Source organism: Suricata suricatta, chromosome 5, assembly GCF_006229205.1.
Source record: "Suricata suricatta isolate VVHF042 chromosome 5, meerkat_22Aug2017_6uvM2_HiC, whole genome shotgun sequence".
NCBI lineage: Eukaryota > Metazoa > Chordata > Mammalia > Carnivora > Herpestidae > Suricata > Suricata suricatta.
Window position 1 is genome coordinate 126,782,680 of NC_043704.1, and position 27,603 is coordinate 126,810,282.

The window sequence follows — 27,603 nt, forward strand, 5'->3', positions numbered from 1 at the left end:
TGATATTTAGATTTACTTCTACCTTGTCCTATTTATCTAATTTTATGCCCACTTGCCCCCCCCACCCCATTACCTTCTTTTGGAATGTATTTTTTTTTCTTATTCCAATAGATTTTTTTGCTCAACTTGTTTGTAATTTATCTCTATTTTTTTTTAAGCGGTTCCCTTAAAATTTTGTCATGACTACTTGACAATGTATTTTCCACCTTCTCAAACACCATAAGAATTTAGAAGACTGACTCTGCTCAATGCCCCCAAACCTACATGCTACTGTTGGACAGTATATTTCCTTAGTTTTATTTTCCTTTAACCCTATAATTAGACATTATATTAATATAGAAAATTATTAATTTCTTTTATGACCATCCTTCTAAGAAGAATTCTCTTCTTCCTAAAGCATATCTTTCAGAAGTTCTGTAAACAAGGGTCCATCTGGGAAATGTTCTATTTTTAATAAATGTGAACATTATTTTACTCTCATGCTGTAAAGACAGTTTCATTAGATCCTTAATTTTAAGTTGACGGTGTCAATTATCAGCATTCTAAAGGCATTATTTCATGGTCTTCTGGATACTAGAGTGGCTGAGCAGTTAATTGTCAGTTTAAATGTTACTCCTTTCTAAGTAACTTTTTCTACTGACCACTTTTAAGACCATCTGTTATCTGTAATTTCACTGTTTTATTTATCTAGGTATGGAGTTCTTTTTATTTTTTTCTTAAGACTCACAGCATTGTCAAAATCTGAGTATTCATATCTTTCATACATTCTAGCAAATATTCTTAACTGTTACATCTTCAAATACTTCTCTCTTATTTTCTCTATTCTCTTCCTGAATCCCTAAATGTACTCACATTAGTCCTTCTCATATTATCTTACATATATCAATCACTAGCATTTTTTACCTTCTATTTCTCCATAATTAATTCCATGTAATTAATTAAACTTTGTGTTCCTATAAATTTTTTAAAGACATTTAATCTGCTATTTAATCCATCCACTGGGTTTCAATTTTTCTTAATGTTTATTTGAGGGAGAGAGCATGCAAGTGGAGAAGGGAAGACAGAGAGCTCAATCCCACGAGCCATGAAATCATGACCTGAGCTGAAATCAAGATTTGGATGCTTAATCAACAGAGCCACCCGTGTACCCTGAGTTTCAAATTCTAATAATCACATCTTTACAGTTCTATAAGATGTAGTTAGTTCTTTTTTAAAAATCTAGCTGGTTAATTTTTTTGTATTTTATTATTTTTAAAATTAGTTAGCATATAGTGCAACCATGATTTCAAGAATAGATTCCTTAATGACCCTGACCCATTTAGCCCATCTCCCCACCCACAACCTCTCCAGCAACCCTCTCTGCTTTTTCTCTATATTTGAGTCTCTTATGTTTCGTCCCCCTCCTTGTTCTTATATTATTTTTGCTTCCCTTCTCTTATGTTCATCTGTTTTATATCTTAAATTCCACATATAAGTGAAGTCAGATGATATTTGCCTTTCTCTAATTTCACTTAGCATAATACCCTCTAGCTCCATCCACATAGTTGCAAATGGCAAGATTTCATTTTTTTTCATTGCTGAGTAATTGTATATGTATATGTGTGTGTGTGTGTGTGTGTGTGTGTGTGTGTATACACCACTGTATATACTTCTTTATCCATTTGTTGTCAATGGACATTAGGGCTCTTTCCATACTTTGGCTATTGTCAATAGTATAGAAGGATGGGGTGCATGTGCCCCTTTCAAACAGTACACCTGTATCCGTTGGATAAATAAATACCTAGTAGTATGATTGCTGGGTGTAGGGTAGTTTTACTTTTAACTTTTTGAGGAACCTCCACACTGTTTTCCAGAGAGGCTGCACCAGTTTGCATTCCCACCAGCAGTGCAAAAGAGATCCTTTTTCTCTGCATCCTTGTCAACATCTGTTGTTGCCTGAGCTGTTTATTTTAGCCATTCTGACTGGTATAAGGTGGTATCTCATCCTGGTTTTGATTTGTGTTTCCCTAATGATGAATGATGCTGAGCATTTTTTCATGTGTCTGTTAACCGTCTGGATGTCTTCTTTGGAAAAGTGTCTATTCATGTCTTTCGCCCATTTCTTCACTGGATTGTTTTTTGGGTGTTGAGTTTGATAAGTTCTTTATAGATTTTGGATACGTCATTTGCAAATATTTTCTCCCATTCTGTCAGTTGCCTTTTAGTTTTGCTGTTCCCTTTGCCGTGCAGAAGCTTTTTATTTTGATGAAGTCCCAACAGTTCATTTTTGCTTTTCTTTCCCTTACCTCCAGAGATCTGTTGAGTAAGAAGCTGCTAGGGCTGAGGTCAAAGAGGTTTTTGCCTGATTTCCTCCCTAGGATTGTGATGGCTTTCTATCTTACATTTAGGTCTTTCATCCATTTTGAGTTTATTTTTGTGTATGGTGTAAGAAAGTGGTCCAGGTTCATTTTTCTGCAGGTCGCTGTCCAGTTTTCCCAGCACTATTTGCTGAAAAGTCTGTCTTTATTCCACTGGATATTCTTTCCTGCTTGTCAAAGATTGGCTGGCCATATATTTGCGGGTCCACTTCTGCGTTCTCTATTATTTTTCATTGATCCGAGCGTCAGTTTTTGTGCCAGTACCATGCTGTCTTGATGATGACAGCTTTGTTTGGAATACAGCTTGAAATCTGGAATTGTGATGCTTCCAGCTTTGGTTTTCATTTTCAAGACTGCTTTGGCTATTTGGGGTCCTTTATGGTTTCATACAAATTTTAGGATTGTTTATTCTAGCTCTGTGAATAATGCTGGTTATTTTGATAGGGAATGCTAACTGGTTAGTTGAGTGGGTTTTTTTTTTAACATTTATTTATTTTTGAGAGAGAGATAGAGACAGAGAATCAGCAGGGGAGGGAAGAGAGAGATGGAGACACAGGATATGAAGCAGGCTCCAGGCTCTAGGCCATCAGCACAGAGCCTGACGTGGGGCTTGAACTCATGAATGGTGAGATCATGATCTGAGCCAAAGTCAAATGCTCAACCAATTGAGCCACGCAGGTACCCTCTAATTGGTTAGATTTAATAATCTATTATCTCAAGATTCTTCTCCCCGATTTCTTTTATTTGTTCAAGTATTTTTACCTATTGTAATAGACTGTCTTTTTCTAAAATGGCTACAACAGTATTTCTAGTTTCAAATTCCTTCTCAGAATCTTGACAATCCTTACCAAGAGGTAAAATCTCTTCCTTTCTCTCAAACCTGGCCAGGCCTTTGTGATTGATTTTCTTTCAAACAGAATGCAGTGGGAGTCATGCTGCATGACGATGAGGCGAGATTAGAAAAGATGATACAGCTTCTCCCTGACTCTTTCGCAGATTCCCTGAGAACCATCCACACGCTATGTGGAGCCCAGGCCACACTGAGAGGCCACATTTGGATGTTTTGACTGATAACTTCAACTAAGGCCTCAATCACAGCCAGCATGAACCACCAGAAATATGAGTAAACAAACCTTCAGAGTCTAGCAGTTGAGTCGTAGCAGCCTATCACCCATCTAGCTGTGGACTCAGGCAACATGGAGCAAGTAAAACCATTCCCCAAACCCAGAGTTCCTGACCCACAGATTCCACGCACCTAATAACTGGTTGTTTTATGTTATTAAATTCTGGGGTAATTTATTAAACACTGATAATGAAAATACCATAGCTCTTATTCTGTATCTGATAATTCCAATATCTAAAGTTCTTGGAGATCTAAAATCAATCTCTTTTCTCCTTCCTTTCTCTCCTCTTGCCGACTCTTGCTATCATAGTTTGTTTCCTTATGCATTTGGTCATTTTTTATTAGAATCTCATATTGGGCTAAAGTTAATCTCTAGGTATCCAGAGTCCCCTTGGTTGAGGATGCTTTCCTACCAAGAGAATTTCCACTTTTGGCTGGCCCCCAAAAGGTGCTCGTTACCCAACAGAAATATTTTTATTTTATCTCCTCTTGGAGTTACTCATACTATCTATATAATATGGATTCAAAATCCAAACTTCAAGAGAGCAGGGAAATGGTTAGAAATTCTCAAGGGGGCTAGTGTTACTACTATTTTTTCCACCAATACCCATAACAATGAATAGTGGCTTTGTTCATTGGCTGCCTTTGTTGCAGGTAGATTTTTTCTAGGTACATTCAACCTACAAATATTTAATGAATATCTTTTATATGTTCTTTAATAGGAATATGACTCATGCTTCTTCACATGACATGTTTAGGATCCTCTGGTGTGCTGAAGCCGGGTTTATAATTTAGTTTTTAAAATTATCTTTCCAAGTTGCTACCTCCCACACTTATTGGAATTACCCAGAAGCTCTGTGAGAGTAGACCTATTATCTTTTTATTTTTTAAATATATTTTAAAAAGTTATTTATTTAGTTACTTATTGAGAGAGAGAGCAAGCGAGCAGAAGAGAGAGAGAGCACGATGAGCAGAGAGAGGAGAGAGAGAGAATCCCAACCAGGCTCTGCACTGTAAGTGCAGAGTCTGATGGAGGACTTGAACTCATGAACCATGAGATCATGACTTGAGCTGAAACCAAGAGTCAGACACCTGGCTGACTGAGCCACCCAGGTGCCCCATCTTTTTCCTTTTTGTTGATGTACATAATGACTACAGAAGGACAGAGGAAAGATTCAGAACACATTGTTTTTGTCCCCTCTTCTCCAGGCTTGCTGAGGTACAACTGACAAACAAAAACTGTATACATTTAAGGTACACATGATGGTATTTTAATATATGGATATGTTGTAAAATGATTACCACAATCAAGCCAATTAACCTAGTCATCACCACAAATTTACCTTTTCTTTTTTTGGTGAGAACACTTAAATTCTCCTACCGAGTTTCAAGTATATGGAACACATTTTTGAAGATGGTTATCAGTCAACAAAGCAAAGCTTGGTAAATTATGAAACCAGGTAAAATTAAATTAAACACTGGTAAAAGAAATCTTTCTACAGATTTGGAATTTTAAAAACCTATCAGAAGGTGGTAAACCTTTCAATTTTCTGTATTAATCTGATCATACCTAAAGAGTCTAATACATTTTTATAAGCAGTGATACCTAGGATGGAGTAACTGAAAAGACTTCTCTAGCTTTTATTATACTCTCAACTCTCTTCCTCTTGATTTTACTTTCCACTTACCGCCAGGAACATGAAATATTTGCTTATGGAGCAATACTTCCCAACATATTGTACCAAGAAAAACTGATTAAATCTTACATCAAAAATAAATCTAAAAGGAAAGTTATCTGCTGGGTCTCAATGTGGATTTACAATTATAGCATCATACGCTGTGTTTAAAACATTGTTTTCCTAATGACTCCACTACTAAAAATTTTTATTCAGGTCCTTCACAAATTAGCTATATAACTCTAGGAGGACACCATTAATACAGTTTAAAATGTAAATGGCTTCTGTACTATCTTCAATTCACAATCTGAATAACCTTAGATGACAGTTCTGTTTTAATTCAGCTCACACATCCAGACCTTTACAGCTCTTTTAATACGATCACAGCAGGGAGTTGAAATGAATCCTGTTTTACTTTCCTTTCATCCTTTTAAATCTGTAAATAGGAATATTTAGTCCCATGAGTCTATCAAAACTTGAAATTAATGTGGTTTTGGTCATTTGCTCATTTATTTCAAGGGCACTCACATCAACAGATGTGGTGATGATGAGAGTGACAATAATGGAACTCCATAATAGAAAATTATTCGTGAAATAATACTGTAAGAATTTCACAGCAACAGGGCTTAGAACTAGCTATTTCTATGAACCGTTCCTGTTGCCTTTATTTTACTGTGTAGTACAGGGTGTCAGAAGAACTGAATGCTTTAAAGGATGTCTGGTTTTATTAGTTATCCTCCCACCTATGGTCTTCAGCTTAGAGTCAAGAACACAGAGATGACTCGGTCACTATCCAAGATTTATGTTTCCCTCCCATAGTGAAGATTTGTTGCTGGGAAGTATCTGCACAGCCACAGACTATTGCCAGTCCCCTTGCATCCAAATGGGGCCATATGACTAGATATAGCTATTGGGATGGAAGCAGAAATTCATTTGTATTACTTCTAGGCAAAGAAGGATAAGTATCCAATATTTCTCCCCCTTCCGTGATGATCATGTTGGCTAGCACTGAAGATAGTGGGATCTCAAGATGAAGAAGCACGGATCCTGACCACATAGTAAGTGTTAATGAATGTCCATTAAATTTGCTTCGGAAAGGAATAATTTTTAACTGTCTTTCTCTGGACTCTTAAGATTTGGCTTCTTCTTTCTTTCTTTCTCTCTCTCTCTCTCTTTCTTTCTTTCTCTCTCTCTCCCTCCCTCTCTCTCTCTCTCTCTCTCTTTTTCCTTCCTTCCTTCCTTCCTTCCTTCCTTCCTTCCTTCCTTCCTTCCTTTAAGGGATCTTAACACAGGATCTAACACAATGATTGGCCCATAGTAGACATTCAAATATTTATTGAATGAATAAACTTACTGAATATCTTTGTCCATTAGTGCCTACTGGGGTTACAGAATGGCTGGCTAAGGATTGAATGAAGTCCTATGGAAGCTTACCAACTGGCCAGGCATGACAGCAAGACTATATAAATCAAAGCCTAGACTGCATATGAAGTACCACATACAAACAATATCAATGGGATTCTTGTTTCACTGACCACATGATTTTAGGCAAGTGGCTCAATGACAAAAAATTCAGCTTTGAGATATGAAAGAGTAAAGAAGAAGAAAAATGAGACACCTAAAATTAGTCGAGAGAATTGAGGATTTTAGAAAGTTTCTCCCACCCTACAGTTAGAAATAATACCAATGTTTTAAATTACTATATTTGGGGGTGCCTGGGTGGCTCAGTCAGTTAAGCATCCAGCTTCCGGCTTTGGCATAGGTCATGATCTCACGGTTCGTGGGTTTGAGCCCCACGGTGGGCTCTGTGCTGACAGCTAGCTCAGACCCTGGAGCCTGCTTCGGATTCTGGGTCTCCCTCTCTCTCTGACCCTCCCCTGCTCGTGCTGTCTCTATCTCTCAAAAATAAATTAAAAACATTAAAAAATTTTTAATTATTAAATTTGTTATTCAGTACAATTTCTGTAATAGAATAAAATTCCCTGAAAGCGGTGGGTCTGGAAAATCACAATTGTTTGACATTTGATAATCCGTACATATCCTAGAAAATTCTGTTGATCAACTATTGAGATTATCTATGTGTACATGTAGACTTGCTAATACTGAGAGTGTAATACATTATAAATCTATCATCTAGCAAAGTCCTACACAGAATTCAGCCAGAATACTACATTTCTAAGTTATTGGATGTTACTCTACAGATACCTCTAAAACCATAATTTTTGAAGCTTAAACATATATATCTACAAAAGTCCTCAACAAAATATTAACACACTAAATTCAACAATATATTTAAAGGATCACACACCATGATCAGGTGAGATTTACTCCAGGGATGCAAGGATTGCTCAACATCCACAAATTAACATAATATACACTATGTTAACAAAATGAAGGTTAAAAATCCTATGATCTCAACAGTAGCATAAAAAGCATTTGACAAAAGTCAAAATCCATCTATGATAAGAACTCTCAACAAAGTAGGTATAGATGGAATTGTATTCAACCTGATAAAAATCATATATAATAAGCCCACAGCTAACATCACAATGGTGAAAGATCAGGAACAAGATAAAGATACTCATTTTCACAACTTTAATTCAGTATAGTATTGGAAGTCCAAGCCAAAGCAATTAGGCAGGAAAAAGAAATAAAAGGCATCCATTTATTTTATTTATTTATATTTATTTATGAATGAGAGAGTGAGTATGAGAAGGGGAGGGGCAGAGGGAGAGGAAGAGAGAGTGTCTTAAGCTGGCTCCAAGGCCATCACAGAGCCTGATGCAGGGCTTCACCTCACAATCAAGAGATCATGACCTGAGCCCAAATCAAGACTTGGACGCCTAACTGACTTAGCCACCCAGATGCCCTAAAAGGCATTCAGTTATTAAAAAAAAAAAAAAAAAGTACAACTGTCACTATTTGTAGATGACATGATTTTATATGTAGAAAATCTTAGAGACTCCACCAAAAAAACTGTTAGAGTAAATGAATTCAGTAAAGTTGCAAGATACAAAAATCAATATACAATGCTGTTTCTGTATACTAACAATGAACTATCAAAGAGAGAAATTAAGAAAACAGTCACAATTAGAATTGCATCAACAAGAATAAAATATCTAGGAATAAATTTAAATAAGGAGGTAAAAGAACTGTACACTGAAAACTATGATATGGATCAAAGAAACAGAATGATATACAAATAAACTGAAAGATATTCCTTGCCCAAGAACTGGAAGAACATTGTTAAAATGTTTATACTTCCCAAAGCACTCTATAGATTCAAAACATTCCCTATCAAAATTCCAATGGTATTTTTCATAGAATAGAAAACAATCTTAAAATATGCATGGAACCACAAAATACCTCAAGCATCGAGAAAGAACAAAATTGGAGGTATCATGCCCCCTGATTTCAAACTGTATCACAGAGCTATAGTAATCAAAATATGTGACATTGGCATAAAAACAGATATATAGATTGATGGAACAGAATAGGAAACCCAGAAGTAAACCCACAGACAAATGGTCGAGGAAACAAGAATATAGAGTGGAAAAAGGACACTATTTTCAATAAATGGCATTAGGAAAATTGGACAGCTATATACAAAAACAACGAAACTAGCCTACTGTCCTGCACCATACACAAAAGTTCATTCAAAATGGATTAAAGACCTGAATGTAAGACCTAAACTGATAAAACTCCTATAAGGAAATATAGGTGGTAAGCTCCTTGACATTGGTCTTTGCAATGATATTTTGGATCTGACTCAAAAAGCAAAAATAAACAAGTGAGACTATATCAAACAAAAAAGCCTCTGCACAGCAAAAGAAATCACCAACAAAATGAAAAGACAATGTACTGAATGAAGAAAACAACTGCAAACCATGTTATTGATAAGAGTTAACATCCAAAATATATATAGAGTTCATATGACAGCAAAAAACCAATCTGATTAAAACATGGGCAGATTGGAATAGACATTTTTCCAAAGAAAATATGTAGATGGTCAACAGGCACATGAAAAATGTTCAATATCACTAATCATGGGAGAAATGCAAGTCAAAACAATATGAGAGATAACCTCATACCTGTCGGACTGGCTATTGTCAAAAAGATAAGAAATAACAAATGTTGGCAAGGATGTGGAGAACAGGAAACTCTGTGTACTGCTAGTGGCAATGTCAATTGGTGCAGCTATTATGGAAGACATTAGGGGGCTCCTTAAAAAATTAAAAACAGAACTACTATGTGATCCAGCAATTCCACTTCTAGATGTTCATTCAAATAAAATGAAAACACTAATTTGAAAAGATGTATGCAGCCTCATCTTCACTGTAGCATTATTTATAATAGCCAAGATATGGAAACAACCTAAGTGTCCATCAATGAATAAGTGGATTAAGATACACACACCACACACACACACACACACACACACACACACACACACACACACACACACAGGAACACTATGCAGCCATAAAAATTAATGGAATATTGCCATTTATAACAACATGAATGGACCTTGAGGGCATGCTTATGCTAAGTGAAGTAAGTCAGAGAAAGACAAATTCTGTATGATATGTCTTACATGTGGAATCTAAAACACAAACAAACAAACAAAACTAAAACCAAGCCAAGAGACACAGAGAACAGAATGATGGTTGACAGAGAAGAGCAGGAGTAGAGGGTAAGCAAAATGGGTGAAGGCAATTAAAAAGTAAAAACTTAGAAGATAATGAAGTCATGAAGATGTAATGTACAGCATGGTGACTGTAGTTACTAATAACAAATTGCATATTTAAAAGTTGATAAGAGTAAATCTTAGAAGTTCTCATCACAAGAAAAAAAATTCTGTAATTATGGTGATGCATGGTAACTAGATTGTGATTATTTCACAACATATACAAATATTGACTCATTATGTTATACAACTGAAACTAATATAATGTTATAGATTAATTACATCTCAATTATTAAAAAAAACAACAAAAAAAAAGACACAGTAAAAAAAAAAAACCCAACAAAGACGAGCCTGCAAGCAGCTAGAACTGGAGCCAGAAAGACTTTCCTAAGGAAGGGTCCAGTAGAGGCAATCAGAGAAGAGAAGCAATAGGATCAGAGGTGGTGATATAGGTCAGCGAGAAGTTATAGGAACCACAGCAACACCAAATAGTACCCAAGAGCACCAACAGAAGAGAAGAGAGCATCTGGAGGATTTCCCTTTTGAACTGATTAACTCCTAAATGTTTTAGATAATATATAAGAGAAAGGAAGCTCAAAGAGTATGATGCTAGACTTGATTCAATTTAGCATGTGGAAGAATAAAATTAACTATAAGTTATACTCAAAAGTGTTATGGAAGAATATAGATGATGATGTCTTTCTGTGCCACATTCTAATTGTATGACCTTAAGTATTATCATCTTTCTTTTTAATTTCATTTCTTTTTATTGATTGATTGATTGTAATTTATTGCCAAATTGGCTAACATACAGTGTATACAGTGTGCCACTGCTTTTGGAGGTAGATTTCAGTGATTCATCGCTTACAAAAAACTCAGTGCTGATCCCAATAAGTGCCCACCTCAATGCCCATCGTCCATTTTCCCCTCTCCCCCACCCTCTGATCAACCCTCAGTTTGTTCTCAGTATTTAGGAGTTTCTTGTGGTTTGCCTTCCTCCTTCTCTGTTTGTTTCTATTTTTTTCCCCTTCCCTTCCCCCATGGTCTTCTGTTACGTTTCTCAAGTTCCACACATGGGTGAAAACATATGGTATCTGTCTTTCTTTGATTGATTCATTACACTCAGCATAATATCCTCCAGTTCCATCCATGTTGCTGCAAATAGCATGATTTCATTATTTCTCATTGCCAAGTAGTATTCCATTGTACATATAAAACACATCTTCTTTATCCATTCATCAGTTGATGGACATTTAGATTCTTTCCATGATTTGGCTATTGTTGAAAGTGCTGCTATAAACATAGGGGTACATGTGCCCCTATGCATCAGCACTCCTGTATCCTTTGGATAAATTCCTAGCAGTGTTATTGCTGGGTTATAGGGTAGTTCTATTTTTAATTTTTTGAGGAACCTCCACACTGTTTTCCAGAGTGGCTACAGCAGTTTGCATTCCCACCAACAGTGCAAGAGAGTTTCTGTTTCTCCACATTTGTGCCAGCATCTGTTATTTCCTGAATTGTTGATTTTAGCCACTCTGGCTGGTGTAAGGTAGTATCTCATTGTGGTTTTTATTTGTGTTTCCCTGATGATAAGTGATGTTGAGCATCTTTTCATGTGATTGTTGGCCACCTGAATGTCTTTTTTGGAAAAGTGTCTGTTCATGTCTTTTGCCCATTTCTTCACTGGATTATTTGTTTTTTTGGGTGTGGAGTTCAGTAAATTCTTTATAGACTTTGGATACTAATCCTTTACCTGATATGTTATTTGCAACTATCTTTTTCCATTCCGTTGGTTGCCTTTTAGTTTGTTGGCTGTTTCTTTTGCAGTGCTGAAACTTTATACCAACAGTTCATTTTTGCTTTTGATACCCTTGACTTTGGAGATATGTTGAGCAAGAAATTGCTGCAGTTGAGGTCAAAGAGGTTGTTTCTTGCTTTCTCCTTTAGGGTTTTGATGATATCCTGTCGCACATTCAGGTCTTTTATCCATTTTGAGTCTAATTTTGTATATGGTATAAGAAAGTGGTCTAGTTTCATTCTTCTGCATGTTGCTGTCCCATTCTCCCAGCACCATTTGCTAAAGAGACGGTCTTTTTCCCATTGGATACTCTTTCCTGCTTTGTCAAAGATTACTTGGCCATATGTTTTGGGGTCCAATTCTGGGTTCTCTATTAGATTCCATTAGTCTATGTGTCTGTTTTTGTCCCAATACCATACTGTCTTGACGATAACAGCTTTGTAGTAGAGGCTAAAATCTGGAATTGTGATGCCTCCTGCTTTGGTTTTCTTCCTCAATGTTACTTTGGCTATTTGGGGTCTTTTGTGGTTCCATACAGATTTTAGGATAGTTTGTTCTAGCTTTGAGAAGAATACCGGTACAATTTTGATTGAGATTGCACTGAATGTATAGATGGCTTTGGGGAGTATTGACATTTTAACAATATTTATTCTTCCAATCCATGAGCATGCAATGTTTTTCCATTTCTTCATGTCTTCTTCAATTTCCTTCATAAGCTTTTTATAGTTGTCATCGTACAGGTTTTTTACAACTTTGGTTAGGTTTATTCCTAGTATTTTATGGTTCTTGGCACAATTGTAAATGGGACTGATTTCTTGATTTCTCTTTCTGTTGCTTCATTGTTGGTGTATAGAAATGCAACTGATTTCTGCATATTGATTTTGTATCCTGTGACTTTGCTGAATTCATGTATCAGTTCTAGCAACTTCTTGGTGGAGTCTTTTGGGCTCTTCATGTAGAGTATCATGTCATCCGTGAAAAGTGAAAGTTTGCCTTCTTCTTTGCCAATTTCGATGCCTCTTAATTTGTTTTGTTGTCTGATTGCTGATGCTAAGACTTCTAACACTTGTTAAACAGCAGTGGTGAGAGTGGACATCCCTGCTGTGTTCCTGATCTCAAGGGGAAAGCTCTCAGTTTTTCCCCATTGAGGATGATATTAGCTGTGGGCTTTTCATATATGGCTTTTATGATGCTTAGGTATGTTCTTTCTATCCAGACTTCCTTGAGAGTTTTTATTAAGAAAGGATATTGTATTTTGTTGAGTGCTTTTTCTGCATCTATTGACAGGATCATGTGGTTCTTAGCCTTTCTTTTATTAAGGTGATGTATCACATTGACTGATGTGCAAATACTGAACCAGCCCTGCAGCCCAGGAATGAATCCCACTTGATCATGGTGAATAGTTTTTTTTATATACTGTTGAATTCAATTTGCTAGTATCTTGAGAATTTTTGCAGCCATGTTCATCAGGGATATTGGCCTGTGATTCTCCTTTTTATGGGGTCTCGGTTTGGGAATCAAGGTAATGTTGGCTTCATAGAAGAAATCTGGAAGCGTTCCTTTCATTTCTATTTTTGGGAACAGCTTGAGAAGGATAGGTATTAACTCTGCTTTAACTGTCTGGTAGAATTCCCCTGGGAAGCCATCTGGTCCAAGACTCTTATTGGGAGATTTTTGATAACTGACTCAATTTCTTCACTAGTTATGGGTCTGTTCAAATTTTCCATTTCTTCCTGTTTAAGTTTTGGTAGTGTGTAGGTGTCTAGGAATTTGTCCATTTCTTCCAGGTTGTCCAGTTTGTTGGCTAATAATTTTTCACAGTATTCTCTGATAATTGTTTGTACTTCTGAGGGATTGGTTGTGATAAGTCTAATTTCATTTGTGATTTTATCTGTTTGAATCCTCTATCTTTTCTTCTTGAGAAGTCTGGCTTGGGGTTTATCAATTTTGTGTATTTTTTTTTCCAAAAAAAAAATAGCTCTTAGTGTCATTGGTCTGTTCCTTTTTTTTTTTTTTTTTTGATTCTATATTATTTCTCCTCTTCTGCTGGGCTTGAGATTTCTTTGCTGCCACACCGAAAAATGGCTTCTGGCTGGTGGGCACAGGCAGGAACCTTTATCCTTTGAACGGCTATATACCTTCTTCCCACAGCACTCCAGGGAGGGGACCGCTTTCTCCCACTGTGGACTGGCCTCTGAACTAGTTCCTAAGCCCAGGGCTGGCTCCCCTCTTCTCATGGTGCGTGAACAGGGCAGCTAGCCTCTGTCTGGAGAAAGCCCTGCAGTTAGAGACTGGATCTTTCTTCATCCCCAGTCCGTGGTTTTTCTCTTCTCCAAATACCATCCTATATTTTCAGACTCTCTTTCTCTTCCCTTTGTCTCTCTAAAGAAAAGGATCCTTTCCTCCATGCCTCCATTGCCCAGTTTATCTCTCCCAGTTCACAATCGTGCACCTATGGCCTGCCAGTTGTCCCTGTCGGTTCCTGGAGACATCTCTGTCACTCTGCAGCCCAGACTCTTGGAATTCAAAGTCCTTTGGTCTCAAGACTGCTGTGTCTGAGGGATGAGGGAACTTTGGGTCCCCCTACTTCTCCAACATGTTGAACCTCCAGTATTAATCACTTTTCTGAGTTTCAATCCTCTCTTGCAAAACTGGGTTATCCAGATAGTTATGAGGATTAAATAAAACAATGAATGTGAAAAAAAAAATATATATATATATTTTAAAAATACATGTAGCTCTTATCTGACATCATACACAAAAATCAACTCAAATGGATTAATGCCTTAAACATAAGACATGAAATCATAAAACTTTAATAAAAAACATAGGGAAAAACTAACTGACATCTATCTTAGCAATGATTTCATTTTTGGATTTAACAAAAAAAGTCAACAAAAGCAAAAATAAACAAGTGGGACTACATATAATTTGAAAGATTCTGCCCAGTGAAGGAAGCCATCAACAAAATGAAAAGGCAACCTATAAAATGGGAAAAAAATATTTTCATACCATATATCTGATAAAGGGTTAATATCCAAGATATATTAATAACTCCAACAACTGACTAGCAAAAACATCTGATTAAAAAATGAAAGAGGACTTGACTAGACATTTTTCTAAAGAAAACAGAAATGGCCAATAGGTAAATGAAAAGGTCTTCAATATCACTATCCTTAGGGAATTGCAAATCAAAAACATAATGATATATTATCTCACACCTGTTAGAACGGCTAGCATCAAAAACACAGGATGTAGAGAAAAGGGAAGCCTTGTGTACTGCTGGTAGAATTGCAAATTAGTACAGCAACTTTGGACAACAGAATGGAGGTTCCTCAAAAAATTTAAAATGGAATTACAATAGGATCCAGGAATCCCATTCCTGTGTATATATTCAAAGGAAACAAAATTACTATGTCAAAGAGATATCTGTATCCTTAATGTTTACAGAAACACTGTTTACAATAGCCAAGACATGGAAACAACCTAAGTGTTTACTGAGAGATTAATGGATAAAGAAAATGTAGTGTGTATGTGTGTGTGTATGTGTGCATGCACATGTGCGCGCACACAGTGGAATACTATTCACCCATAAAAAAGAAATCTTGCCATTTGCAACAACATGAAGCTTGAAGGCATTATTAAGTGAAATAAATGATACAGAAAAAGGAAAATACTATATGATCTCACTTAGATCTGGAATCTTAAAAAAAAAACACCTAAACTCATAGAAAAAGAGATCAGATTTGTGGTTACCAGAGGTGATGTGGGGGAACTAGATATATGTGGTAAAAAGTACAAACTTCCAGTTATAAGATAAATAAGTAGGGGGGGGTGTAATGTACATGACTGTAACAAACTCTTCTTTAATATATTTGAACATTACTAAGACAATACATCCTAAAAGTTCTCATCACATGGAAAAAACCTTCTTTTCCTTTTGTATCTATATGAGATGATGGAGGTTAACTGAACTTACTGTGGTCATTATTTTGCAATATATGAAAGTCATTATGCTATACACCTTAAACTTACACAGAGATAGATGTCAATTGTATCTCAATAAACTAAAAGTTGAAAAATAGGCAGAGGAATTAAATATTTTCCAAAGATGAAATACAGATGGCTAATAGGTACATGAAAAGGTGCTCAACATCACAAATCATCAGGAAAATGGAAATCAAAACCATAAGGAAAAGCACCTCATACCTGTTAGAATGGCCAACATCAAAAAGATAAGAGATAACAAGTGTTGGCAAGGATGCAGAGAAAAGGGAACCCTTGTACACTGATGGTAAGAATGCAGACTAACAGAGCCACTATGAAAAATGGTATGGAGGTTCCTTGAAAAATTAAAGGTAGTGTCACCATATGATCCAGCAACCCCACTTCTGGGTATATATTCAAAGAAAGTGAAAATAGGATCTCAAAGATATAGCTGTGTTCACATATTCACTGCAGCATTATTCACAATAGCCACAATACGAAACAACCTAAGTGTCTGTAACAGATAATCAGATAAAGAAGATATAGTATACCTACACAATGGAATAATATTCAGCCTTTCTTGCTGCCTGCAACAATATGGATGGATTGTAGGGTATTTTGCTAAGTGAAATAAGTCAGAGAAAGATAAATGCTGTATGATTTCACTCATATGTAGAATATAAAAAAGCTAAACTCACAGAAACAGATTAGAATGATGGTTACCGGGGGGCATGGGGTCGGGCGGGGGAGATGGAAAGATGCTGGCCAAAGATTACAAACTTCCAATACTAAAATGCATAGTTCTTGGGATCCGATGTACAGCATGGTGAATATAGTTAACAGTACTGTATTACACACTTGAAAGTTGCTGGAAGTAGATATTAAGCATTCCCACAACAAAAAAGAAATGCTATGTGATTAAATTCAGGTGTTAGTTAACACTATGGTGGTAATTATTTTGCAATATATAAATGTGGGAAATCAACACATTGTACACATTAAACTCACACAATGGTATATTTCAATTATATTTCAATAAAGCTGGAAAATACATGTAATTACTATATTTTTCATAAACTAAAATTTCCTTAATAAAATGTGTTATACACATAATCACTGAAATAACCATATTATTCAAATAATTTTAAAGCTTTTTATTCCTTAGTGTGAAGAAAATTTATTCACTACAAAACTTAATTTAAAATGAGGGTGTTTCCTATAGTTGGGTTTCAAATCAAAGGAACACAGCTCTGAAATGTCATCAGTTGTGGGATAAGTATGACCAGGGTTATCCTGGTGGCATCTAAGTAACCATGGAAACAACTAAGACCCAATAGTTGATGCCATTATTGTAGGAGTCCCTGATGAACTAAAAAACTCATCACTAAGGTCTGGCTGTACCCTTGACCCTGCCTTTTTTTTTTTTTTAATATATGTAAACAATTCAGTACTACTGGATAGATCCATTGTACCATAATGGTTTGACTTTCAGATTCTGCAAAATTAACAAACTTTGTTATTCAACTAGTGGTCCAGTGGCCATTTGATTCACTTTAGGCTTTTCATTTTCGTTCTGTTCCCTATCCTAAGACATCCTTGGCCTCTGATACACTCTCTGTCCCAAATCCCCTGCCAAAATTCACCCAAAATGTCTATTTGTGGAGTTAGCACATGGCTTCAGTGGTGGAACACAGGATTTTACAAGATATATCTAATCATCAAATGCCAAATCACTGGAATTTCCAGACTCCTATATGCTGGGCTTGTGAGGACTTTTACTCTATTATGGAAATTATATTGAGTAGGGAATAAAACTGTTCATATCTTTATGATCTCTGTAATTATAGAATTAGGGTTACTTAAAATATCCTTGATCTTCTCAAATCTCATTTTGTTTCCCATTTTTCTCTTCTTTCTCATTTCCTTCTATGATCTTCTACCACCCTTATTTCATTGAATTTTTTTCATAGTAATTCTAGACTCAACTATGACCCCTTTTCTAATTCCTTGAATCCTTTTATCTGCATTCTTAATTCTTTATGACTCTGGCACCCTAAGCTTATTCACAATATTTTTTATCTCTTCCATTCTGGACTCTCCCACTGGATCATATCCTCCTTCTGAGGAAACAAAATGAAAAATAAAATATATTTCTTCACCAGTCCCATGACCATATCTTGCATTTTTTCTTTTGAAATAACATAAATACTGAAGGAAAATGAGTTGTGTTGGATGAGTTTGACAATAAGGCATGGTAGCTCCTCAGCAACAAACCTGTGAGGATGTGAAAGAAGAGCCAACACCGGACAGAAGGAGAAGCTGGAGATAAATAACTGCCTATAGTAAATGCTGCTGTTGACAACCTGGGAAGTCCGACGGGATGTGTAATATCTGCCTTGGTCTGAATAAGTGATGAGAGCTCAACTCTGGAGTTTAACCAAGACTCAAGGCCAAGCTGGCTTCCCTGTCATAGCTATGAGACCAGTCTGTTGAGGAAAGGCCCTCAGTGCTGAGGATTTATGGGAAATAGAACTCAGTTCCCTAGGGGAAAATGCTGACAGGAGCTCACTAGGCAACCCTGGGATGGGTTTATGGCAGGGTTCTAATGTCCAAGGAAACTGGAGTGCCAGGTAAAGAAACAAAGGCAGAAGTCCAAGGTGAGGGCAGGGCCCTCAGACCCAGCAACAGGGCATGTGGAAGAGGAATGGTTGTAGGACCCAGTAGGAGCACTGAGACCTAAATTCAGATCCTTCATGCTCAGGATTCCCTACTCTAGCTTTTCCCCTATGATGGCCTCAAAGCGTTTCTATAATTAACCATAAGTGTGAGAGAAACAGTTTAAGAGCTACCATCCCTGCCCTTTTGCTGCTCTGATGCAGCCCGATAGTTTTCCATCTTTATTTACTTCCTAAGATCCTTGTCACTCTTTGATGTGCAGTGGGGTTGTCTCATTACTGTCCCTTCCTCTCCTCATATCAGCTTGGACAAAGCATAAGTGCCATGACTAGACATCAGACTCAACACAAATTGTTAAGGTTTCACTTGGCACTCTGAAGGAAATGTCACAGTTAACCATGCTTCCTATCTGGTCTTTTCCATCCCTACCCTCCCACAACCAGCCAGTACCAAGAATAAACAACGGCATGAGGAGGAGGACTGGCAGCACCCTGAAACACCTCTACCACCTGACAGTCCCGTCAGCAACCATGTGATGGTGGCAGCTTTCAGTCAGTAGCAGGGGTGGGAGCATCATCCTCTGCAGGCTAGATGAAGACAAATTTAATTCAAGAAATAAGCAGGATGTATACTGGGAGCCAGATTTCATTTCCCATCCTTTTTCACAGTTGCTATAATAATCTAAGACTTCTAAAAATAAAGCCATAAGGATGGCACAACCAGAGCTTGCTAACTAAGAAATAATGAGGCTAAATGAACTGCAGATTCATCGGCTTATAAAAGGAATGACCCATTGCCTCAATGGTTTGCAACATTTCTTTACCCCAATTTCACGCAGCCAATATCTGACTTGGGAGCCAATACCTCTATCCTGCTATTGTTTATTTCTTTAAGCAGACTCAGAAATGGGTGGTAGTGGATAAAAAACCCACTCACCAAAGCTGCTAAAACTAAATGAGATATACTGCAAGGGAAAGGCTGGAGTTCAATGACTGAAGTTAAAAAACTCCAAGAAGAAAAAACACACAATCAGGTGAAACAACTATCCTCAGTGGGTCTCATAGCTTTCCAATTGCAATACTGTGACTTAGGTAAAATATGGGAGGCTGTAACCTTCTGATAAAGATGTTGAACTTGGAGTAAGTAGACTTGAGTCCAAGTTCCTTGTGGGATCTTGAGTACAATTGGCTTCTTTGGGTTTCTATTTCCTTAATGGTAACATGGAGACAAAAATGATGCCTATGCACAGGGTTGTCAGGACGACGAAAGGTATTTGGGATGGGAAAACACTTTATGAAGTATAAAAGGCTGGTTTTCATAATCTCCTTGGATTTTAGTGCTGGTTATAGGGACTAATCATTGCCTCTCTCCATGTTTGGAACCCCTTAGAGGAGTCAGAAGTTGTATCAAAAGTTATCTTTATTACTAGTTAAGCTGGATTTAAGAACATGGCTTGACCTGTGACTTCTTAGTATATCTTATAACATACTATATCTTTACATCTTCTCTACTTGTCTTGATTATAGTATAAGTTTCTGGAGAGCAGAAATTATGCCTCATATCTCTGTATTCCAAGAATTTTCCACAGAGCCATACACATAGCAGACACTCTGAATGATAAAGGATCACATTAATCACATTTATACTCTAGTTTCTGTGTGAAGCCTCTCTCTCCACTAGCCTGGGAACTCTTGGAAGGAAGGGTTCATGTCCTTTTACTCTCTGTGCCTAACATAATTCCCAGCACATAGTAGGTTCTTTATAAAAGTGGCTTGAAAGAAAATGAAAACAGAAGGGTACCAGATGGTCTAGTGCCATCCAGAGGGAGTTAAAGTAGAAAAGTATCCTAAGGATTCCATTCCTGATAGCTTGTTCATTTGGGAAGATTTCTACCTACAAACTGTGAGTATTTGAGACTGTTTTTTTCTACAGCAAACTTTAGCTTTTGTCTACTTATCAGGTACCCTGGCTATCTGGGAATCTGCACTTGGATATCTCAATTAGAGTTACTCTGCTAATGTTCTTAGAAGAAAAACACTGTCCCTTGGTAATTAACTTAGAGCCATGACGAAAGCCCATGACATCCAATGTTTCTGTGTATAACACGGCCCCTTGTTCTTCTCCCAAGGTATCCACACACCAGGAAGTAGTTTCCTTTGGGGTTACTGCTAGAATCAGCTCACAGCACGATACGCAGGTCTCCTGAGCAAGTGTAGGAAAACTGTGAGAAATACCATCTCTGCCCCTGTGTCGCTGGGTTTCTGGGTAACTAAGGGAGATGTAGTGCTGCCAGGCTATGACTGAAGCAGAAGTCAGGCTGAGATGGCACACAGAAGGGGTTGGATCTCAAAACACTATTCTGAGGACTGATACTCCTTAGTTCAGGACCCTGCGGAGAATGAGGAAAAAAGTCTTCCCCTACAGATAAACTTTCGGTGCCTCTAATGCGTACATGTACGACACACAGCTCACTCAATGGCAGTCACCTGAGCAGGCCTGCTATCTCTGTGATTCTCTTTGTGTTTTCTTAGCCCTGAGAAGCTCTGTGAGTCTGATGTGAAGCCTCAAGAGATGTGCACATGTGTGCACTGTGCTGTGTTCAACCCTGGAGAATTCTCTGATTTTGCTCTACTGGAACAAGTCAGAATAAAGCAACTCTTAAGAAGATACAGTGAGGGGCACCTGGGTGGCTCAGCTGGTTGAGCGTCCGGCTTCGGCTCAGGACATGATCTCACAGTTTGTGGGTTCAAGCCCCGCGTTGGGCTCTGTGCTGACAGCTAGCTCAAAGCCTGGAGTCTGTTTCAGATTCTGTGTCTCCCTCTCTCTCTGACCCTCCCTGCTCATGCTGTCTCTCTCTGTCTCTCAAAAAATAAAATTTAAAAAACATAAAAAAAAAGAAGATACAGTGAGTTCCATTTCTTAACACGATGGCCAAGAAAATGGTGGGCTAGAGGTAGTCATCTATCCTGGCACAAGACCTGGTGTCCTGCCCCACACACCAGGCTCCATACCATACAGCTGATGCAGGACAGAAAGGGCAAAGCAACTTCAAAACCAGTAGTCTGGTGCAACCAATAGAGATCTGTGCAGCCACTCACATTCGTGGCATTGAGCACTTGTAATGTTGCTAGTATGACTGAGGAAGTGAACTTTAAAATTTAGATTTTCACTAATTTACATGTAAACATGGATAACTAATTCAGTTATTACAGAAATTTTAGGAATGTGAATCTAATTTTTCAAGGTAAACTTTATGAAATATAAATGCAAATCAAGCACTTCTGACAAAATGCAGTGTCCACATTGAGATCTGTTGTAAGTACAAATTATAGGCAGGGTTTCAAAGACCTGGTATCAAGAAAAAAAAAAGCAAATACTACTAATAATTTTTTGTATGTTGAAATGAAAATGTTTTGGATATATTGGGTTAAATAAAATATATCATTAAAATTAATTTCACTGATTTCATTTTACTTTTTCCAATATGGCTACTAGGAAATCTAAAATTGTGGCTGGTGTTCTGTGTCTATGGAACCGTGCTAATCTAGTCCACAATTTCAGTTCTCTCTACATGTAGTTTTACTTGACGAAGAAACCACTCAAGAAACCTACCCCATTGTTCCTCTGTCCAGTTCATTCTATTTTAATACCATGTTTGTTGGGGGTCTTCCATTTGCAGGGCACTGTTCTGTGCTGGAAATACAGCATATTAGCTCTTAGCAGACACTCCAAATGGAGATATAAACAATAAAAAATAAAGTGGAAAAAACTCCATCAGCCAACTCTATCATAGCCAACTGCTATGCAGAACTTAAACTAGAGTAACATGGTGGAGAGAGCAGGCAGGGAGGGAGCTGTTGGGAAGAAGACTGAGTGGCAGGGAGCCAGTCAGGAGGGGTGGGGGGAACAGCCAGTCAAAGATTCCAAGGAAGGAATTAGTTGGAATAACTTGAAGAAGGAAAAGAAAATCAGTGTGACTGGAATACAAATGTAAAAGGGGGCAGGAAAGGGGACCCTACAATAAGCACTGCACAAGGACTCTGGGGAACCATGTGAAAGTCTCTGCCCTCACATTAACCAGGTTTGGATCTTGGACAAATTATCCTCTTAGGGTAGTATCAGTTTCCTCATCTGTGAAATGGGGTGGCAATTAGTAAAAGAACCTGCTTTCAATTCTGAAGGCATATGATTTTTCCATATATTCTAAAGAATAAAAATCCTGTCCTGGAAAATGAAAGAAAGGGAGCAAATGGAAATATCCTGACCTCTAATCCCTTTCAAGATTAGCAACTGTTATCTGATGCCTCTCTTCCTCTTCCCCTCACCATTCTGTTTTTTTTTTTATTTTAAAGGAAATAAAAATCATTTGATATTTAGCCAACTCATTCTCATATAGTATCAAAGGGTAAATTCCTAAATTTCCTGGTGTGCACACAAGAATGTTTTTCTCTAAAATGTGGGCTAGCTTCCTCATAGGAACAGTTAGATATCTTGCACAGAGACCACCCTCCTTCCTTGATAATTATACTGTAACTGTCTCAGAAGTCTGTAACTTCCTAGCTTTCAGAGCTCTCAAGTACCCACTGACTGGGAGATCTGGATTCTTAGACTGGCAATGGTTCTACCAAAGATTTGCCTATGGGAAAACATCTCCAAGGAGACCACATCTACAAGAGCCACCTCTCTAGGGAAACAATAATATATCTGGCCATACTCATTTATCATCACAATTTAATAATACACAAAAGAAGCCTATGAGACCACATCAGGGGAATTTCCAGGACATTTCTAACTAAGGGGCCGCGTGATGGATGGCTTCAGAATCAATCCCTCACTGGTCACCTCCCGTCCTTAGAATATCCAGACTGGTTCTCAACGAATGAGATTTAGGAGAGGGACTAGTCAGGAACAAAGGGAGATATAATAGTTTGTATTGTAATATGAGGCATGAAAATGAAAACAAAATCCTAGGAATGAAAGAGAAATGAAGTTTTACTTTAAGATGAGAAAAATAGGAGGAGCAGGGGAAAGGAAGGTGATGGTGGTAAGAATAATAAAAACCTGACATTTGTGGCACTGCTCTAAAACGCTTTGGTGTGTTAAATGTGTTAAACATAATAACATGTACATTACCTGTTTAAAAATTTTGTTTTTCTTTGAGAGAGAACATGTGTGTGAGGGGCAAGAGAGAGGGAGACAAATCATGATCCCAAGACCCACGAAATCATGGCCTCAGCTGAAATCAAGAGTTGAATGCTTAACTGAATTAGCCACCCAGGCATCCCTCCAATTTTTTTTAAGTAATAAAAATGTATTGAGAATTCCTAAGTTGGTGGTTATTGGTAGAAGAACCAACATTGTAGGAAATCACTCAAATATCACAGTCCCAGCACCTCTGGCCAACACAGAAAATCATTCCACCGAAAATTGGTCAGACTTTGGTCATCCAAGGTTTGGGAGGACAGATGCAGAAGGGACCATCACATGATACTGGAGGCAGGACGGGGGTGTGCTGGACCCCAAGATGGCTCCTCAAAAACCAGGGGAGAAACAGATCCACCTCTTCTCTGGGCATGGAGTTCCCGGTGACCAGGCTCTTATTTCTTACCCTTGATGAGACTGTCATTGTCCAGGTAAAACTTTCATCCTGTAGGTTCAGGACCAGGTTGTCAGCAGTAAAAGAGATACGGTTTTGTGATGGGGCAATTGTCTTGGGGATGTTCTGAGCTGCCCGGATCTTGGCAGTTTGATACAGCCAGGGTTCTTGCTCAGGACTTCTCCAAGGAGTTGGGGGTAAGGGTTTACATAAGACCCAGTCTCAATCCCTGGCTCTATCCTTGCTATTCCAGCCCTTCCGTTGGCTGTCAGATCTAAGGCTGTGCTCACATAGTTCATGCCGAGTCCCACTTTGGTCCCCACCTGCGGGCCCCCCTGCCAGCAACTGCGAGGAACTGGAGGCAGCAGCAGAAATGCAGGCCAGGCCAGCTAGGTCACTAAAGTGCTTAAACCAGTGCCTGGCACATCTGAGGACTCACAGATCCAGGAATACAACATTCTATCTCCGTCCTTCATGATGGGGTCTGATCTGCACTCTTACCACAGCTCACAAAAGAAACCTCATGTCAGTCTCATATTTTGCTTGATAGTGTATCCTTGCTGGGCCTCTTTTCATTTCCACTCCCCATGCCCCCGTAGGTTTCCTGGGAACTGCTTCCTAAAACACTGCTTGTCTAAGGGCTCAAAGACTCCTCATCTAAGGGTTCAAGTTCTGCTTCCAGGGAGCCCAACCCATGACACTCACCAAAAGAGAAATGAAAGTCTTGACAGTATCAGACCAACTTTATGAGTGAAATGTGGGACATTTTCCCCCCTAAGGAATTTCTACAGCTAAGCTATTTAAGAATTAGGTTTTATTTTTTAGGTCAATTATTTTGGATTTATCACAGGTCAAAATAACAATAAGATATCAAAGAAACAATATGACTGCATTTGTCTGAGCCTCATTTTCCACCTTCAGGACTTCTCCTGTGCCAAGGTAAGCTGCTTCGATGTGACCCCACGTGTTCAGACAAGAAAGCTGCCCAGCTACGCAAGCTTCCTTTCAAGCTGGCTCTCCCTAACCTTGGGAGGCTGTTCATGTCTCCTAATGACCTGCAGGCTAGAGCTGGAATCTTAATAAATTACCATCCCTATTCAAGTGCCCCACTTTGGAGCTTCCAACTCTCCTCTTTTTATTCCTCTCCTTGTTGTAACCTTGGATGCTAGGGGTGACTTAGCAGATACTCAGGGCATGGTCTTTTATCTTGGTAACTCCTGGAACCCTGCTTCTTTGCCTTTAGGGGAAAGTGGGCACATTCTCATTTCTTCATCTAACCAAGGAGTTTCAAAGTACACTATAGCATCCTTTTTTTTTTTTTTTTAAATCTCAGAGAGCTCTGGTGTTCTCTCCAATACCCTCTTATAATTAGCAGACCTCACAGCAGCCTGCACATAGCCTGAGCTCTGTCCTGTGGGGAGACAGTTGTTTGACTTTGAGAGAACATCTCAGGGAAATCATTACACTCAGTGTTAAACAGACTCACTCTGATGACAGGACACAGGAATCTCATTCTTGTCTCTTCTCATCAGATATGGCAAAATTATGTACCCGGCCCTAGCATTCACTGGCAAGGTCAGAAATATACCCTGTGCACCAATTACATGTAGACATGAGAATCACATCTAGATCTGTTCCTGCCCTGAGGGCTCACCATCAATGCGCACCTCATGTCCTCTGAAGTTCACAGCCCTAAGTAAAACCTTTCTGGGAGCTTTTATACCAGCTCAAACCACTTTTTTTTTTTTTAAACACTCAGCCCTTTGTCTACTACCAGCTACTGTCCTTTCTTACCCTTAATTTATGGTAAAACTTTTATCAAAACGTCATACAAACTCAGTAGTTCAACTCTGAGCGGCTGCTACTGCACAGTCATGTGACTGTTTCCTGGGATAAGCCTGCACCAGCCAATGCGGGGAGGCCTTTCCCCAGAGGATCACTGTGGGTCCTAGCTCCTGGTGTCTCTGAAGTGTGGGATTTTGAAATACAGCCACACCTGAGATAAAACTCTGGAGGGAGGTGCCACCTGGTAGGCAGACACCTCAGACACAGGCAGGGGGAAAGCAAGGAGCTGACGGAAGGGGCAGACACAGGAAGGGTGTTTCACCACACGGCTGTGAGGATACAAACTTCAGGCTCTAGAGACTAGAGAGGAGGATGAAGCCATTTTCACTATTAGCCCAACACGGATCCATCCCAGTCAGCTAAACAGCACCGCCAAGTGGAGAGGCAGCTCCATTCCCCACGTCTTCCATGCATATCTCCACTAGGGCAAGTTGACCTAAGAATCAGAGCACCAGGCTCCTCCCCCAAAACACAAGCAAAAATCCCTTCCATGTGCTTAGTCTACTGTACAAAGACTGCTGCAAACTTTCAGTTCTAGGAGAAAGTGGGTTTGCTCTTCATTTGGGTTTTTTTTTTTTTTTTGCTTGATCAGTTTTTTTCTTTCTGTTTTTGTTGTTTTCTTTTGTTTCTTAGATACAGAAAGAGCAAATTATTTTATTTTATTATTTTAAATTATTTTTTAATTTTAATTTTTTCTGTTCTTTTTTTAATCAAGCTTCTCTTAAAACACCTAAGATCTAGCTTCCTTTGATTATTTTTAAATTTAAAAATTTTATTTCATTCTATTATTATTGATTGTTTTTTCCTCCTCAAAAATCATAAGATGGAGAATTCACCTCAAAAGAAAGAACAGAGTAGAGTCGAGTCTTCTGCACAGTGAAGGAAACAATCAATAAAACTAAAAGTCAGAGTACAGAATGGGAGAAGATATTTGCAAATGACATATCTGATAAAGGGTTAGTATCCAAAATCTATAAAGAGCTTATCAAACTCATCACCCCAAAACCACATAATCCAGTGAAGAAATAGGCAGAAGACATGAACTTTTCCAAAGCAGACGTCCAGATGTCAAACAGACACATGAAAAGATTCTCAACATTACTCATCATCAGGGAAATACAGATCAAAACCACAAAGAGATACCATCTCACACCTATCAGAATGGCTAAAATTAACAACTCAGGAATCAACATGTGTTGGCGAGGATGCAGAGAAAGGAGAACCCGCTCACACTGTTGGTGGGAATGCAAACTGGGGCAGTTACTGTGTAAGGGCATCAAGATTCTCAAAAAGTTAAAAATAGAACTACTCTGCAATCCAGCATCACACTACTAGGTATTTACCCAAAGAATACAAAAATACTAATTCAAAAGTATACATGCACCCTGATGTTTATGAAGTATTATCTACAATAGCCATGTTATGGAAACAGTCCAAGTGTCCGCTGACTGATGAATGAATAAGGAATAAGTGGTATATATACACAATGAAATATTACCCAGCCATAAAAAGAATAAAATCTTGTCATTTGCAATGACACGGATGAAGCTAGAGTATTATATTAAGTGAAATAAGTCAATCAGACAAAGACAAATATCACATGCTTTCACTAATATGTAGAATTTAAGAAACAAAACAGATAAAATTATGGGAGGTGGGCTGGGGGAGAAAAGAGGGAAAAAAACCCCAAAGAACTTTTAATGATCTAGAAAAAGCTTGGTTGAAGGAGGTAGGTGGGTGGGAGATGGGCTTGATGGGTGATAAGTACTAAAGAGGGTACTTGTGATGAGCACTGAGTGTTGTATGTAAGTGATGAATCACTGAATTCTATTCCTGAAACCAGTACTGCAGTGTATGT

The 27,603-nt window shown here is 38.2% G+C and overlaps 1 protein-coding gene, 1 long non-coding RNA gene and 1 other non-coding gene across 7 annotated transcripts in view; all 3 read right to left on the reverse strand.

Moving 5' to 3' along the window:
• LOC115292272 overlaps positions 1 to 18,117 on the reverse strand; it is a 33,611-nt gene extending 15,494 nt beyond the window's left edge. Inside the window, exon 1 of the long non-coding RNA XR_003908891.1 lies at positions 17,903 to 18,117. This is a non-coding gene — a long non-coding RNA (uncharacterized LOC115292272). The remainder of the gene's footprint in view (positions 1 to 17,902) is intronic.
• TMEM108 (transmembrane protein 108) overlaps positions 1 to 27,603 on the reverse strand; it is a 338,666-nt gene that overhangs the window by 125,151 nt on the left and 185,912 nt on the right. The gene's annotated exons all lie outside the window — the stretch shown is intronic.
• Positions 24,167 to 24,373, reverse strand: LOC115293112. The gene has a single exon (XR_003909372.1). It is a non-coding gene; the product is annotated as a small nucleolar RNA U89 (small nucleolar RNA).